The following is a 14,448-nucleotide window of genomic DNA, read 5'->3' as shown; positions in this document are numbered from 1 at the left end:
GTTCTATAAAGTTTACCAAAACCTCACAAGACTCGGCAACTTGACTCTAGTGTTCGTTCATCTAGTTCAAATAGCCCTTAGGGAAGAAAATATCTAAAACTTAACAAACATTTTAATCGGCCTGTCGCCGCGGCGAAACTGTCCAGCAGCTTCCCCGTGGCTTCAACACCTCTTCGCCGTGGCGAAGATTCTTCTTCGCCCCAGCAAAGACTGAAACACTAAACTTCTTCTATTTTCAACCAATTTCAGGGCAAGCATTCGACACAACACTTAATCAAACAATATTACCGAAAACCAACTCAAATAAGAGCGAAAGAGGAAACAATAACTACGTACCTCCTGTGGGGCGTTACATTCCACTAATGTAGAATCCAATCACTATCTCAGATCATGAGGTCTTTATCATGGTTGTAACGCTAGGCTAGGGTAATGGTTTATGAAAGAACGGAAAGGAATTTTAACAAAATGTAAGAGACTTAATTTTTCCTTTTCTTCTCTTTACCATCAATCTTTTCTTCTCACACTAGCATACCTTTTTTTCCCCCTAAAGAAACAATTCTTTTTAAGGAAGAATACACAATCAATCCCTGTCTTATCATTCCACTCTTCCCACAACCCCCAACCTATCCATTTGCATTAATTCGGGTTGTGATTCAATTTTTCACAACTTCCACCCTCACTTCTTCAATTGATCGCACCGAGCGCACGCTAGGATTTAGTATCTCAAACATCAAAAAAGTAGGAATGTGTTTTAGGCTTATAAACAAGGTAGGTTATAGTAGGTGTAAAGAAGGAGAATACGGCAAATAATGTGTTTAAAATGACCCAAAAGGGTTAACTAGTGATAAAAATCTAAAAGGTTGGCTTGAAAAGCTCAATCGGTCCAAAGAAAATTGCCTAAATTCTTTCCTAAGTAATGTAGATTCTAGGATTTTGCCTCAAGTAGTTATCAAATGAGTTCTAGAGTTTATGCACAATTTTCACAAAAATTTTATTGCCCATAAAATCACACATAAAACGTCTCTAAGTTTCCAAATTACGCAACCAAGCAAACACATTCCCAAGAGAGTCAGAACTGGATGCAATTTTCAGCTACTATCATCCTCACAATATGTGAAAGTTAATAAATTCTCAATGTTACAAATGCATCGCAATCATGGTCCTATCATTAACTTATGTATGAGTTCCATAAGCAAAACAAAATAAATTGACCCTTTGACGTTATAACACATCTAACCTAAAACATTTCCACCCAAAGCTTTCCCCAAAGTGATAATTAAAAATAGAAGATATTCAAACATGTCCATCAAACAAAACTAAATTTGGCCATAAAAAAATATATAAATCCTTACCCCCAACGTTAGAGATGGACATTGTCCTCAATGTGCAAAGAGAACAACTAGAATACCCTTCGTGTGCAAGATTAATGTGGAGATAAAATGCCATTAACCACCCTTTTGCTTTATCTCCTAATGAAAATGGAAATAAACGCAGCCTAATAGCGTCATCCGACACTCCATTTGACTTGAAGGTGTCGCAAATTTCCAGGAAATTTGCAATGTGCTGATTTGGATCCTCCTTCAAATCACCGTTGAATCTTACCGACTGCTGGATCATCTGGATGATTGCCGGCTTGATCTCGAAGTTGTTTGCTTGCACTGTAGGTCTAGTAATACTTGACCCACTTCCATTCACTGTGGGAACTGAAAATTCCCTCAGTGTTCTATTTTCTTGTTCAGCCATTTCAACAACAACTTCTTCCGATTCTGCAGTAAGTGTATCTCTTTCTCTTCTTTCTCTGTTTAATCTTCTTACAGTCCTCTCAAGCTCAAGGTCAACAGGAACCACTGGTTGACGTCTTGCTCTTCGCATAAACTGAATGAACACAATTGAAAGAAAAGTAAAATCACACTCAAACAAAAATTAAAAACAAAAATTAAAACTTCAATCTAGTTAAACTCAAGGAAAAACCTAATGTTAACTTAAAACAGTCCCCGGCAACGGCGCCAAAAACTTGATGCGCGTTTACTACAACATGCAAAATTAGCAAGTATACTAGTCGCTCAAGTAATAAAGTGATGGGTAGGATATCGTTCCCACGAGGACTGTAGCAAATCACTAAGTTTCCTAATGTTATCAAGTTGAAGAAATCGAAATCTTTGGATTGGTGGGAGCAATTTTTAAAAGAAAAAGAAAACAAAGCTGAAATTAAACAAAGAATTAAATCTTAACTAAGAAAGCAAAATGAAACACAGAATATCAAATTCAAGTAAAACGGGCAGGGTTTTGACTTCGTTTGGACTTTTATGGGTTAAACCTAAGAGTTACACTATTTTCACATTCATGTGCGATGGTTGTAAATCGGATTCACTAATATGTTAACATACCCTCTCGGGCTATGTTTTCCTATTCAATCTTATTAACAATCCGCACCCAACAAATTGAAAGTTAATAATTCTAAATTCATTAAGCATAAGAATCCTAAAGTGATTTCATTAATTCTTGAATCTATCTCTAGCATCCAATACTATAATGGTGAAGACCCAAGAAGCCTAACATGAATTATTTCTCAATCTCTTCATGTTCATCACATTCAGCATTTAAAAACAGAGTAACACACAACCAAAACTTATTCATATGGAAATAAAACCATCAAGTAAATAACCCATATAAAATCCAAACTACAATCAAAACCCTAACCCATAGAAAATTAGTTCATAACTAAATTAATACTACAAAAACGAAAAATGGAAATAAACAAGTTATACATAATAAAACTGAGATGAAAGAGAAGAGATCTTCCCAAAAGATGAATCTTCTAGCAAAAATCTGAATCTTCCCTTCAATAATCCGCAAAACTACAAGCTTTACTCTAAGAAAAGTGTAAAAACGGCTAAACCTAGAAAGCTCAAAAGTCCCCCTTACAAAAGAAAACGTTTTTCCTTTTATACTTAGTCCAAAAACCCAGCCAAAAACACGCACACGCGAAACTGTGCGTTTACAAAACTGAATAATTTGACTGTCGCCGCGGCGAAGAATGAAAAATCCCAATCGTCTCTGCCTAACTTCGCCGCGGCGAAGACAATTTCTTCGCCGGGGCGAAGCTCCTTCAAAAGTTCTGAAATTTACAGAACTGCCACTCTGCTTGCCTCTTCGTTCGATTCTTCGATTTTCGGCTCTCTATCTTGGAAACAAGCTTAATCGTGCTTTGTTCTGCTCTGGAACTCTCCTATCTTCTGAAATCCGCTCAATTCTGAGTCAAAACTATCAAATTTTGTCTTTATTCGCTCAAAAAGTACATTTTAACCTGAAACAAGAAAAGTAAAGAATTAAGCACCAATTCAGGTAAAAATGCACTAGAAAGTACCTGACATCCGACAAAAAGATCAAATAAAAACTGTATAATTTACGGATTATCAATAATCACGTGGAGGCATGCATAACGTTTTTTGTGTCCAATATTTACCAGAAATCTAGTCAAAATCAACAAACTATGAGCCTTTCTTGGCAATTTAGTGTGCATCAAGGAATTTATGGGTGAAACATAAACAACCAACATATCAAACCAAACAAAGTTATCACAACTTAAAACATTAAATGAAAGTCCAAAATAAAACCAAATTCAAACAAACAACATCCGTAAAAGAGGATCAAAGCAGCACAAAAGGAAAATACACAAGGAAAAATAAAATAAAAGGAAATGCAACACATTAACACTTCGAATGTAGCTACAGCTCCCCCCATTGCTTATTCCTCCATACTCTCATTGGAGTCCTCATCATCATCTTCTTCATCGGCCTCACTCGGTTGAAAATGAAAATCGCTCAATTTGCACTTTGAATTGTCACACCCTGCTTGCTCCATTTGATCTCGTTACATGTCGAAGAGGACTTGAAATTGAGCATTCATCCATTCCATTTGTTGATGTTGATAAGCACGTACGACCTCTACCTTAGCATGCAAATTCTCATATGTTTCCTCTTGTGAAGCACTTGAAGATGAAGCACCCACTATTCCAATTAGCTTTTTCTTTCCTATTTAGAGTTTGTTCATGTACTTATAAGTCAAACAAGCGACGGGGTGAATCACACATTCTTTCAAAGTATAAGTAAACCTCGTTTGATGACATAGTGTCTTTATGAGTTACTGAAAGGAGTAGTTATTCTGAGGATTTTTGTCACACGATAATATTTGAGACACAATTATGCTACCCACATTCATCTTTCTCTTCATCACAATGGCATAAAGCAAGATTGCTCTCACTCGATCCACGATACTATTATGGGTTGTTGGCATCAATCTTGTGTTCATGAAATATTTCCATATACAAGTATCCATGCAAAGATTTCCTGTAGGAAATTTCTTATATCAATCACCCACCATGACCCATTATGCCTGTCCCTCTGTCAATGTCTGAATCACCTTGTTGTAGTCGACATTTTTCACTAATAAGTGCTTGAAAATACGGGTGTACTTAGTGGTTTATGAGAATTACTTAAGGAAAATTAGGTTTAATTTATTCAGTCTAACTTAATTATTTCATAAATGTCTTTTATGGGATCACAGGTATGTTTTGAGTGTTTTCAAGTTAAAAGTTCTTAAAGATGACATTCAGATAAAGATTATATCGATGATGGAATGTGGGACAACAAGAATCAAATGGTTCGTGATTTGGAGCTGAAACGAAGAAGTTGTGGCGATTTGAAGTTGAAGTGAAAATCCTAAAAAATGCTCCTGTTTTGAACATGCGTCAGTAATTCAACAATAACTTGATCTATAGATTTGGGATCGAGATGATTCATGGACCTTTAGAAATCTGATTCAAAGGGCTACAATTCATATCTTACCACTTTGCCAGATTCGAACGTTATCGTGATCAAACATCACCCTCTTTTCAAGATTGCAAGTTCTGGGGCAGAATCAACTATGCCTAGGCACGATGTTATGGCACAACTACGATCATGGAATTTTCTACATTAAATTTATGATGTGTATTTCCTGTTTTAAGACTTCTAAAGTGATTCGGATAGTGGGATCATAACCCTAAAACCCTATGAGTATAAATATATGTCTTTAGCTAATTTTTGGGAGAGATTAGAAGGGAGAGAAGTTTAGCCCACTCTTTAGAGATTGCAAATTCCTACAATTTTGGGTCACCAATTAGAGAAGTTTTTCTAGTTTTTCTTATACTCATGTTTATGAATATAATGGTTGCTTTTATTATTAAAAGTATGAACCAATTTTATTTTCTAGGGCTAAGATGTAGCCCAATTTTATGAATATGCATTGAATTATTTGTTGCTAATTTTTATTAAGTTTTGTTCTAAGTTTTATTATTGCACTTAAAGCTTTCAATTCTTAAGGGCCCTAAAGTTGAATGATTTTATGGGTTAGGTTGAGATCGAGAGATGAAACCTAATTAGTCTAAGGTAATAAAACCATAGATTGAGCGAACGCTAGAGATAGGTTACCGTGATCTGTGAGGCTCTAGTAAATTGCATAGAACTTAATGATCTCCAATTGCTTAAATCTGATTAGAGATAATTTGGGTTAGTAATTAGGAGTGAATTTGTTAATTGTTCGAGAGAAAGCTAGTGAAATATTAGGGAGTTTGGCCTTTAGAATAAGCTTAATTGGGTTAGCGATAATTGTCAATGCATAGGATTAAATTGGTGTGAAATCTATGCCCTAGCTTTAGTCATATTGATTTCCTACCAAAGTATTAATAAAATTATACTTTTGTTTTGTTTCTAGTTTGTTTTATTTTTCATTGAATCATTTTGAAAATCTGATTAATCAAATGGCAATAAGATAGGTTAGTGTGGTACTTAGTAGTAGTAATTCTCTTGGGATTCGACACTCGTTACTCGAGCTTTATTACTTGCACGATTCCGTACACTTGCGGATTTCAACAACATTCACATATTCATCTTCTTCAACTGGTGGCAACACATAGTATTCATTAATGATGTTGGCATTAAATTTCACCTCCTTTCCTCAAACTCTTGTTTTCCCATTGGTACTTTCCAAAACGTTTGCATAGAATTCCATGACAATTGGAGCAACTATTGATGGGGGAAGTTTGAGTGAATTTATGCCATCCCAAATTTTTGATTATTCCAGTTATACCTTTTACATCCATATCCCCAAAATCTATATATGCCTCTTTCTTGTATGAAACCCCTCTCTTTTTGGTGAGCATCTTCAAACTTTTCCTTTGCCTTTTCACTCACAAACTTAGGATCATGAAACGTACTTCCTCCACTCTTTTCTTGTTTCTTGGGAGCCATATTGTCACAACTTCAAGTATTTTCAACACAATTTATTTTCAACAATTCAACTCCAATTAATAATCAACACCAATCCCCTAATAAAAAATGCAATATTATAGATTCAACAACACCAATGTATGCTCTATAATTCACACAATAGCAATGCAAATAAACCCTACACAAAGTTTTCCTACCTCACAAAATTGCCCCCAAAATCACCAATTAATCTAGCTAAATCAAGTAACATGAAGCCCAAATCATGATAATGGAGTGTAGATATACTTACTTGTGTTGGGTTGAGTCAGTCTCACCCAAAAATTCCACTAATTTCCCTTGAATCTTGAGATTCCCAAATTTGCAAACCCTTACTCTTCAAGAAGATTTTCTTGATTTTCACTTGAAATCCTTACAAAAGATGAAGATAAAGGATTAGATGTATAGCAACTTGATAAGAGGGTGAATTTTTTATGTAGGAAGGAGTTGGGTAGAGTGAGAGAGGTGTTAGAGTGAAAAGAGGAAGAAGAGGGTTGTTTGGGGTGTGTTGTGGGCATGCTGTGGCTAGGTTTAAAACCCCAAAATTCCTGACAGTGCCGCAGCATAGCATGCCCAATTTTTATTTTTATTTTTCTAAAAATAACCAAACAAAAACAACAAAATAAAACTTAGGCTGCCTCCCAAGAAGTGCTTAGTTATCGTCCTTAGCTTGACACTTTTTCATTTTCACTTTGGTTCGTGGAGAAAAATTGAAACCTTTTCTTTTTCCACTCTATGTTCAACATAGGGTTTCAATCTTTGCCCATTTACCTTGAACGTTCCTTTTACCGGATGAAGCACTTCTATGGCCCCGTGTGGAAATATCTTACTTACAATGAATGGTCCGGACCACCTTGAGCGTAACTTTCCTAGAAAAAGTCTTAGTCTTAGAGTTGAATAACAAGACTTTTTCCCCTACTCTTAACTCCTTTTTCACTATGTACTTCTCATGCCGAGGCTTGGTCTTCTCTTTATAAATCTGAGCACTCTCATATGCTTGTTGAGTGTTGGAAATGCAAATTTATTTTGTGATTTGAGGGTGAAATTGTAATAAATTCAAGTTTTAATGCATTATTTAGAATTAGTTTTCTTAATTGTTTTGTTATCCCCAGAATTACGGGTTTTGTTGTGTTTTCAGGTATTTGGGTGCAAAAAGATGGATTATTCATGCTTGTGTTGGTGTTCGGACATCTTGGGCCCATCGAGTGCAAATAAATCAAAGTAAGCGGAAAAATAGTGAAATTTCGCATCTAAACCGCAACACACTTTTTTGAGCTGCTGCGTGAAGACGACAAAATTGATTTTGAGTCGTAGCTCACTTTTCTGTGCCGCAGCATAAAGTTGACAAAATCCAAATTGTGCCGCAACACAATTAAACTACGCTGGGGCTCAATTCAACTACGTCGCAATGCAAATAAATTGTGCCGGGTCGCAAATCGCACAAAATGTAAAAATGTTGCATTTCAAACCCTAATTTCGATGACTAGTATTTACAAGTTTGCCATTTTGTCTATAAACTATATAAAAGTTGCTTAGGTCCGTTTTTAGAGAGTTTTGAGGTTTGATATACACATTTTGGAGAGAATTCATTTGGGGCTTCTTGGAAAAGTGGAGCTTGGAGAGGAGAGGAGTTTCTCTGCCTCTCATCCTCCTTTGTTCTTCACTATTATGGTTCCAGGTGTTGTTGTTTCTTTTCCTTTATGTTGTATTTTGTTTTCTAGGGATTTGATGTAATCTAATTAAAGGCTTGTGTTTTACTGTTATTATATTTGTTTGATCCATTCTATTATGTTCTAGATTCATTCATTGCATTTAATTCAATCTCTAGTTGATATTAGGGCCTCATCAACCTTGATGTTAGTTAACTGATTGTATGAGACAAGATTGGGTGTGGAATGATTGATTTGTAGCTATACCGAGGTATAGATTGGTTATTGTCCTTAAGATCGTCTTGCGCTTAATGGGTTTTCATTACTAGACTAGGTTATACGCCACTAGCTAGTTTAGTTGATGGAAACACTAGGTTATTCCAAATGGCCGCAATAATACCTTAGAAACGAGAGACGTTGTGCCTATCTTGTTTAGCTCTGTGAATGGATGAATTGTGTTATGCGAATTGGTTCCTTTGTTGTTTAGACTAGGCTATATGCCACTAGATAGTTTGAATGATAAAAGTACTAGGTTGAACCCAATGATGTATGAACCCTATAATGGAGTGGAGAGAACTATAGTTTGATGGTGAACACGTAGCCTGATAATTATGATGGAGTTAGAGCCCTAGGATTCTGTGTAGATAGTTAGATTTAGATTTACTTTAATGTTGATTTCATGCCTTCGTTATTTCAATTCTCGTTTTGATTCATCAAGGCATAGTTACGAAGGTAGCGAGAGCACCTCCAATCTCTGTGGGATCGACCCTTACTCGTGCACTTGCGAAGGATTAAACTTTGTATGCTGTCAATGCTTTGGGGCGAAATTCCTCCATCTCATTCAGTTGCAATAATCTCTTTGCACCTACCGCCTTTGGATCAAAATTTAGTAGCTTCATAGCCCAATATGACCTATGCTTGAGCTCAACTAGAAGGTGAAATGCTTTCCCATATACTAGCCTATATGGCAACATCCCTATTGGCATTTTGAATCCCGTTCTATATGCCCATAGTATGTCATCAAGCTTTGTCGACCAATCTTTCCAAGAGGTGTTCACCATTTTCTCTAGAATTCTCTTTAACTCCCTATTAGACACCTCCACTTGACCACTTGTTTGTGGATGATATGGTATCACAACTCGATGTGTAACTCCATACTTGCTCAGCAAGTCTCAAATTGTCTGTTACAAAAGTGAGATCCTCCATCACTTATGATAGCTCTAGATGTGCCGAATCTTGAAAAGATGTTCTTCTTTATGAACTTTACCACGATTTGAGCATCGTTGGCAAGTATTGCTACAACTTCCACCCATTTCAAGATGTAATTTACAACCACGAGAATGAAACAGTTAGAAAAAAGAAGATGGGAAAGGTCCCATGAAATCTACGCCCCACACATCAAATATTTCTACTTCTAAAATGTTACTAAGAGGCATTTCAGTTTTCCTATAAATATTTCAGCCCTTTGACATGCATCACAAGTGTTAAAATATAATTATATGCATCTTTAAATAGAGTGGGCCAAAAAATTCCCGATTAAAGAACTTTGGCGACCATCCATGTTGCTCCAAAATGCCCTCCGGCTTCAAAGAATGGCAATGTCGAAGTATATTCTCCATCTCTTCCTCTGGTACACATCTCCTTACCATTTGATCCGCACATTGCTTGTACAAGAATGGATCCTCTCAAAAGTAATACTTCAAGTCAGAGAAAAAATTCTTCCTCCTTTGGTATGTCATTCTGGGAGGCAACACCTTTTTTGCTAAGTAATTAGCGATGTCAGCAAACCAAGGTCCATCTTGCACCACAAATAGTTGCTCATCCAAGAAGTGTTCATTGAATGGCTTTTCATCCTTTTTATATTCTTCCCTTCTTTCTAATCGAGATAGATGGTCCGCCACTTGATTCTCGGCTCCTTTCTTGTCTCGGATTTTCAAGTTGAACTCTTGAAGAAGTAATACCCATCTAAGCAATCTTGGCTTGGAATCCTTCTTTGCTAGAAGGTACTTCAAATCAGAATGGTCGGTGTCTACGATGACCTTTGTACCTAGCAAATAAGAACGAAACTTGTCAATTGCAAAAACAACAACTAAAAACTCTTTTCCATTGTGGCATAATTTAATTGTGGTCTCATCAATGTCCTACTAGCATAGTAAATGAAATGCAATATTCTACCTTTTTGTTGCCCTAATACACCACTTATTGCATAGTCACTAGCATCACACATCAATTCAAAAGGTAATTCCCGATCGGGCACAACAATTATAGGGGCAGATATCAATTTAGCTTTTAGGCACTCAAATGCTTCTAAACACTCTTTAGTGAAATTAAAAGATGCATCCTTAACTAATAAATCACAAAGAGGTTTAGAGTTTTTAGAAAAATCCTGGATAAATCTCCTATGGAAGCTGGCGTGTCCGAGGAAACTCCGAACAACTTTCACGAAATTTGGAAGTGGTAGCTTCTCAATGACCTCCACCTTTGCTCAGTCCACCTTGATCCCATTGATGGAGATTCTACGGCCTAGTACGATTCCTTCTTGTACTATAAAGTGACACTTTTCCCAATTAAGTACTAGATTGGTCTTTACACATCTCTACAAAACCAAAGAAAGATTAGATAAACAAGAAATGAAAGAATTACCTATCATAGAAAAGTCGTCCATAAAAATCTCATTGGATTTCTCCATCGTATCTAAGAAGATGGACATCATGCAACATTGAAAAGTGGTCGGTGCGTTGCATAGTCCAAATGGCATCCTTCGATATGCAAATGTTCTATATGGGCATGTGAATGTTGTCTTTTCTTGATCTTCTGATGCTATCGCAATTTGATTGTATCCCGAATATCCAGCTAGGAAACAATAAAATGCATGGCCCGCTAATCTCTCTAGCATTTGATCGATGAAGAATAGTGGGAAGTGATCCCTGCATGTCGCAGAGTTAAGCTTCTGATAATCAGTGCACACTCGCCATCCCATAACCATTCTTGTCAGAATGAGTTCATTGTTGTCTTTTTGCACCAGGTCATTCCTCCCTTCTTTGGTACAACTTAAACCAGACTCACCCACACACTATCCGAAATTGGGTAAATGATCCCCGCATCCAACAACTTCAAAACCTCTTTCTTCACTACCTCTTACATTGTTGGATTTAGTCTTCTTTGTGGTTACACCGTTGGCTTGTAGCTTTCTTCCATTAAAATCTTGTACACGCAAATGGAGGGGCTTATGCCTTTGATGTTCGCAATTGTCCATCTGATAGCCATCTTGTATTTCCACAACACCCTCAATAGTTTTCTTCCTCTACACCACTCAAAGAAGCATTAATAATAACAAGATAAAACTTTGAATCTTCTAAAAATGCATACCTTATTTGAGATGGAAGTTATTTGAGTTCAAGTTTCAAAGGCTCCTTTGTCGATGAGTTGGAATGGTTGTCTACCGCATTAATTTCATAGAACTTCTTAGTGTATAATGATTCAATTGATAGTAGAGCGTTTAAGAAGCTTAAACACCCTTTCAACTCTTCTCGACCCACTTCATCTTCGTTTGTCCTAGCATTAACCAGACAATTCTCTAAGGGGGAGCTTGGGTAATTTTCTTCTATGGTTTTAGCAATGATATCATCAAGGACACTAATCTTGAAACAAGTATCTCCCTCAGATGGGTACTTCATGGCATCAAACATATTAAAATCTACTTGTTCATCCTCTACCTTTAAGATTAGTTTTCCTTGGTGAACATGTATCAAAGTCCTACCAGTAACTAGAAAAGGTTTTCCTAAAATTAGAGGTACTTCCCGATCTTCTTCCATATCAAGCACAATAAAATCTACCAAGAAAATCAATTTATCTACTTTTATTAAGACATCCTCTACTACTCCACTGGGATATTTTATTGACCTATCTGCTAATTGAAAATGAACAGTGGTTGGTTTTACTTCCCCTATGCCTAGTTTCTTATAAATTGAAAAGAGCGTCAAATTTACACTAGCACCTAGATCACATAGAACCTTATCAAAATGAACACTAGCTATTGTGCAAGGAATTCTGAAACTCCTTGGATCTCTGAGCTTTTGTGGTAGTTTCTTCAATAGCAAGGCACTACACTCTTCCGTAAACATCAACATCTCATGTTCTTCAAACCTCCTCTTCTTCGTGAGAATCTCCTTTACAGACTTCGTGTACTTCGAAATTTACTCCAACATGTCTATGAAAAGAATGTTAATGTGTAAACTTCTAAACATGTCCATGAACTTACTGAATTGCTTGTCTAATATCTGTTTCTACACTCGCTGAGGATACGAAAAGGTTGTTTCATCATTCGTTGCAGCGTGGGGATTTTTGTCAGATTCTACCCTTGTGCCACAACACTCTTGCTTTTATCATCTGCTGTGCTACGACATGCTTACTTCTAGTTTCTTCTGTGCCATGGCACTGTGTCATGGCCTGGTTACTTCTGTCCATTTTTTTCGCTTCGAGTTTTTGCCCTTTTTCTTCTTCCTTGCTTGATTCCTTCAACTCCTTGCCACTTCTTAGCATGATAGCATTTATTCTCTCCTTCTGATTCTTCTTCGTATCACTTGGTAATGAACCTTGAACTCTTTCCGATAAAATACTATGTATTTGTCCCATTTGAGTCTAAAGGTTTCGTACGGAAGCAACTTGATTTTGCAGCAAGACTTCATATTTCGAAAGTTGAGCTTCATTCTTGTCAAATCTTTTACACGATTCCTCCATAAACTTTGTAAGCACATTCTCCACGTTGGATTTCTTCTCTTAAGGTTGGAAGCCTAGTGGTGGTTTGTGCTCATTGTTGTTTCTCCATGAAAAGTTTGGATGATTGCGCCATGTTGAAGTGTATGTGCTAGAGTATAGATTCCCTTGCCCTCGTTGAAAATTGTTGACATAGCTAGCTTGTTTCAGTTGAGCAAATGGATTCCTTTCTTGAAAATCCTTTGACAAGTGATTCCCTGCGCAAAGTTCACAAGTTAGAGAAGAATATTCAATAGCATTTACCTTTAGGGCAACTCCCAATTGCTTTTGGATGGCTAAAAGTTGAGCAACCAACGCGATGTAGCCATCAACTTCGTGCACTCCCGTTGCTTTCCTTGTTAAATTTCTCTCTGAAGGCCTCATGTAGTTATTGCTTGCCTTAACATCAATCAAATTGTAGGCTTCCTTTGGTGTTTTGTTGTTCAAAGCTCCTTCACTCGTAGCATCAATCATAACTTGTATATTATTGTAAAACGTTTGGACTTGCAACCATATTGGAAACCTATGGTGAATACACTTTCGTAAGAGATCCTTATACCTTTCCCATGCTTCATACAGTGACTCAATGTTTTGCTAGAAAAAATTAGTAATGTCACTTCTCATCTTGCCAGACTTAACAAGTGGAAAATATTTCATAAGGAACACTTAGACTAACACATTCTAAGTAGTGATACTTCTAGGGGGTAGTGCAATCAACCAAGCCTTAGCTTTATCCCAAAGGGAGAATGGGAAAAGCCTTAGCCTAATTGCGTCATCAAATACCCCATTGTGTCTTAATGTGTTGCATAACTCCAGAAAATTTGTGATATGCGAATTAGGATCATCACTAGGCGACCCTCCAAATTGTACCGAATGTTGTATCATCTAAATAATGGCAAGTTTGATCTCAAAGGTATTTGCTTGAATCGGTGGTCTCCTAATACTAGAAGCAAATCCCTCAATTGTAGGTCTTGAGTAATCATTGAGTGCCTTTTGAACTTCTTTTCCCCCTGTATCTTCCATTAAACCTAACTCCTGTGTACGGTCTAAGACTTAAAAAAATAATCTAAAAGTAAAAGAATAAACTAAACCTAATAATAAAACTAAATTAATTACAAATACAAGGTAAAAAAAAAAAAATCAAATTAGCAAACAAAATAGCTTGTATTGATATTGGTAAATAAAATAGTAATTCCTCGGCAACGGCGCAAAAAACTTGTGATTTTCACAATGGTATGAAATCGTGCAAATAATAAAGTGTAAGAAAAATGTATCATACCCAAAGGAATTACTAACTACTATCAGTCACCAAAATAAACTATCATATTACTATATGATTAATCTAACTTTTATCAAGAAAAACCTAAATTAAAATAAGCAATTGAATTTTAAAAACAAAACTGAAAAGAAGACAAACTCAATAATTCTTTGGTTTTAACTCAAGATGACTAACCTAGGGCATAGATTTCACAACTCTTATTCATATGTATTAATAACTCATGCTAATTTCGTTAAGCTCTTCCTAAAGGTCAAACTCCCTAAATTTTCAATAATTTTCTCTCGAACAATTATCAAATTAACTCCTAATTACTAACCTGAATTATCTCTAATCAGATTTAAGCAATTGGAGATCATAACGTTCTATAAAGTTTACCAAAACCTCACAAGACTCGGCAACTTGACTCTAGTGTTCGTTCAATCTATGGTTTTACTACCTTAGACCAACTAAGCGTCATCTC

General features: G+C 36.3%; 1 non-coding gene across 1 annotated transcript; it reads left to right on the top strand.

Annotated features, from left to right (window-relative positions):
• Positions 1 to 13,229: 13,229 nt before the first annotated feature.
• On the top strand, positions 13,230 to 13,336 carry LOC116129088. Its single transcript, XR_004127848.1, has one exon. It is a non-coding gene; the product is annotated as a small nucleolar RNA R71 (small nucleolar RNA).
• Positions 13,337 to 14,448: the final 1,112 nt, after the last annotated feature.

Source organism: Pistacia vera, unplaced genomic scaffold (assembly GCF_008641045.1).
Source record: "Pistacia vera cultivar Batoury unplaced genomic scaffold, PisVer_v2 Contig1056, whole genome shotgun sequence".
Taxonomy (NCBI): domain Eukaryota; kingdom Viridiplantae; phylum Streptophyta; class Magnoliopsida; order Sapindales; family Anacardiaceae; genus Pistacia; species Pistacia vera.
Note: the sequence above shows the minus strand (reverse complement) of the source record. Positions and strands in the feature narration are given on the sequence as shown.